We start from the raw sequence: 3,531 nt of genomic DNA on the forward strand, positions 1-3,531 counted from the left end.
CCCGATGCGGGACTCGATCCCAGGACCCTGAGATCATGACCTGAGCCGAAGGCAGCGGCTTAACCCACTGAGCCACCCAGGCACCCTATTTTATTTAGTTTTAATTGCTTTATGTTCACACCAAATAAATATTGATATATTGATATTTCCTTCCTTTCCCTTGCACATGACCAAGATTGCTAGAATTTTGGCACAGAAACCCAACCCTGAAATTTGCAATTATCACACCAAGGATGTTCTCTTACTTTCTTCTTTCCTCAACTTGTACCAACCTACCAGTTCTACCTTAGGAGTGAAACATGCCAGATGCTATTGTTCATGGCAGAAAAAAAAATCACAGTAAGAAATGTCACTATGAGGGTCTCATAAGCTGAGCCCTGTGCTGACTAATTTAAGCCTATTCACTTTCCTTGTTGCAACAATCCCATAAAGTATTATGATAGTTACCAATATATACACAAGAACACTGGGATTCTAATAAAGTTAAAAACGTTTCCCTTTTCACAAAGCAAGTAGTGGAGCCTGGATTAAATTCAGAGTACCTAAGTATTGCACAAGTGACTCTGTTGGCCACTTGTGTCCACAGGAAAGACACAACCACTGTTGCATGGGGATGTGCCTCTTAGGATGCCTGGTGCTAATGTTGACTTATGAGTGTCTATCTCCCAAAGACAAATTATTATTATTTTTTATTCATCTTTTCAGGATCCTTTGCATTTTATCCTTTCCCCTATTCACCTGGGGATTTTTGTAGTTGTTTGTGATCCTGTGTCATCTGTTGCATTAGGGAAAGAACACCCCTAAAGATCAGACGAATTCTGTAATTCTATTCTTTTGTTTAAAAGATTTTATTTATTTGAAACAAAACGTGAGAGAGAGAGCACAAGCAGGGGAGCAGCAGGCAGAGGGAGAGGGAGAAGCAGGATCCCCACTGAGTAAGGAGCATGACACAGGGCTCAATCCCAGGACCCTGGGATCATGACCTGAGCTGAAGGCAGACCCTTAACCAATGGAGCCACCCAGGCGCCTCTATAATATTATTCTTACTTGTTTGATTTTTTGAAGGTGTGGAATAATTCTAAAGAAATAAAGCCATGTTTTCTTTTTTCACTCTCAAAACTTGAGACATGTTAGACACTCATTGCTCATTAGAATTCTGGCTGATGGGCATCTGGGTGGTGTAGTCCGTTAAGCAACTGCCTTTGGCTCAGTTCATGATCTCAGGGTCCTGGGACTGAGTTCCCTGCTCAGCGGGGAGTCTGCTTCTCCCTCTCCCTCTGCCACCCTCCCTGTTCACACTGTCACTTTCTCTCTCACACTCTCAAGGGGTGTTAGAGAGGAGAAGGGAGTTGAGGGAAGTTGGAAGGGGAGGTGAACCATGAGGGACTATGGACTCTGAAAAACAATCTGAGGGGTTTGAAGTGGCGGGGGATGGGAGGTTGGGGAACCAGGTGGTGGGTATTATAGAGGGCACGGATTGCATGGAGCACTGGGTGTGGTGAAAAAATAATGAATACTGTTTTTCTGAAAATAAATAAATTGAAGAAATTAAAGAAAAAATTTGGCTGATAAACTGTGCAGAGGAAAGAGGATGAGGGAGAAGGACGGAGGGAGAAATACACAGAGGAAAGATTTGAATATTCACTTGGGTTCACAGTATAGATAAACATTTTTTGAGAACAGAAGTTCTGAGATTTTATCATATGTCAGAATCATCTGGAAAGCTTGTTAAAACAGACTGCCTGTCACCATCCCTAGAGCTCTTCATCAGTAAGTCTGGATCCAAAAATTGGCATTTTTAACAAGTTCCCAGGTACTGCTGCTGGAGGTCCAGTTGACCATCCATTTTATTCTCTTGTCACCCAATGTCTTATATTAACAACATGGAACCCAGAAACCGAACAGATGTATCAGAATTTCTTCTTCTGGGAGTGACGGAGGATCCAGAATTGCAGCCCCTCCTCTTCTGCCTGTTCCTGTCCATGTACCTGGTCACCATCCTGGGAAATCTGCTTGTCATCCTGGCTGTCATCTCTGACTCCCACCTCCACACCCCCATGTACTTCTTCCTCTCCAACCTGTCCTTTACTGACATCTGCTTAAGCACAACCACCATCCCAAAGATGCTGGTGAACATCCAGGCACAGAACCAGAGCATCAGTTACACAGGCTGCATCACCCAGGTCTGCTTTGTCTTGGTTTTCCTCGGTTTTGAGAATTTTCTCCTTGCAGTAATGGCCTATGACCGCTATGTGGCCATTTGTCACCCACTGAGGTACACCGTTATCATGAACCCCCACCTCTGTGGATGCTTAATTCTACTCTCTTTGTACATTAGCATCATGGATGCCCTCCTCCACAGTGTGATGGTCTTACAACTGTCCTTCTGCACTGACTTGGAAATCCCTCAGTTTTTCTGTGAACTCGCACAGGTCATCAAGCTCGCCTGTTCGGATTCCTTCATCAATACCATCTTGGCTAATTTTATGGCTAGTGTGTTGAGTGGTATTTCTATCTTTGGGATCATTTTCTCGTATGCTAAAATTCTCTACTCTCTTTTGAGAATGCCATCAGCTGGCAGAAGATACAAAGCCTTTTCCACCTGTGGGTCTCATCTCTTAGTTGTTTCCTTGTTCTATGGGACAGGATTAGGGGTGTACATTAGCTCTGCAGTTACTGACTCTTCCAGAAACACTGCAGTGGCCTCAGTGACGTACACTGTGGTTCCTCAATTGATGAACCCCTTTACCTACAGTCTGCGCAACAGGGATATGAAGGAAGCCTTGAAAAAAATGATCAGGTAGGATAACGCTTCATCATATTTGGGCTAGTTTTCTAGAATGAGTCAAAGTAAAAGGTATTCTGGTCTTTCAGAATACTCTTCTATCACCAAGATCATCTAAAATGACTAGATAACATGATGGATACATGCATTTCAACATGGGCTTGAATTCTGATTTTGCTTTTTGTCTAACTCTGTGATGTTTGGCAGTGATTTCAAGCATCTAAACTCAGTTTTTTGGGTAGTGTTCTATAGAGGGAGAACCTGAATCCTGGAATCTTGTTATATAGATTTAGGGGGACAGCATGTTCACAAAAAATGGAAGAAGTTAGACAGGGCAGAGAAATGGTGTAAGCAGAGTCATGGTTACAGGTAGAAACTAGCTTCCACTTTATCCCACATCTAGGACCATGCAAATCTCACCCAAGATGGGCTTCTACCATGAGGCAAGGGAGCTGGCCTTTCCTACCCACACTCCGTAATCACTCAGAGTTTCCTGGGAGCAACATCAGAATCTACCAAACTGTTTCATCATCCACAGAATCAGTGTAATCTGATTATCTCAGTTGTTTGAGCCAGTTGTGAAATATGTTAACCTGAAGTTGAAAGTCTTTGGTTCTAATAATAAAAAGAAAACCTTTGGGGGTGTCTGGTGTCTCAGGTGGTTAAGCATCTGACTCTTGCTCTCAGTTCAGGTCTTGATCTCAGGGTCCTGAGTTCAAGCCCTATGTTGGGCTCCACACTGGGCA

The 3,531-nt window shown here is 43.3% G+C and overlaps 1 pseudogene; it reads left to right on the forward strand.

The window, feature by feature from the left end:
• Nucleotides 1–1,880: 1,880 nt before the first annotated feature.
• LOC132009608 (olfactory receptor 7G1-like) lies at nt 1,881–2,831 on the forward strand (annotated as a pseudogene).
• The last annotated feature ends 700 nt before the right edge of the window (nt 2,832–3,531 follow it).

The sequence above is a fragment of the Mustela nigripes genome, chromosome 2 (assembly GCF_022355385.1).
Source record: "Mustela nigripes isolate SB6536 chromosome 2, MUSNIG.SB6536, whole genome shotgun sequence".
Taxonomy (NCBI): domain Eukaryota; kingdom Metazoa; phylum Chordata; class Mammalia; order Carnivora; family Mustelidae; genus Mustela; species Mustela nigripes.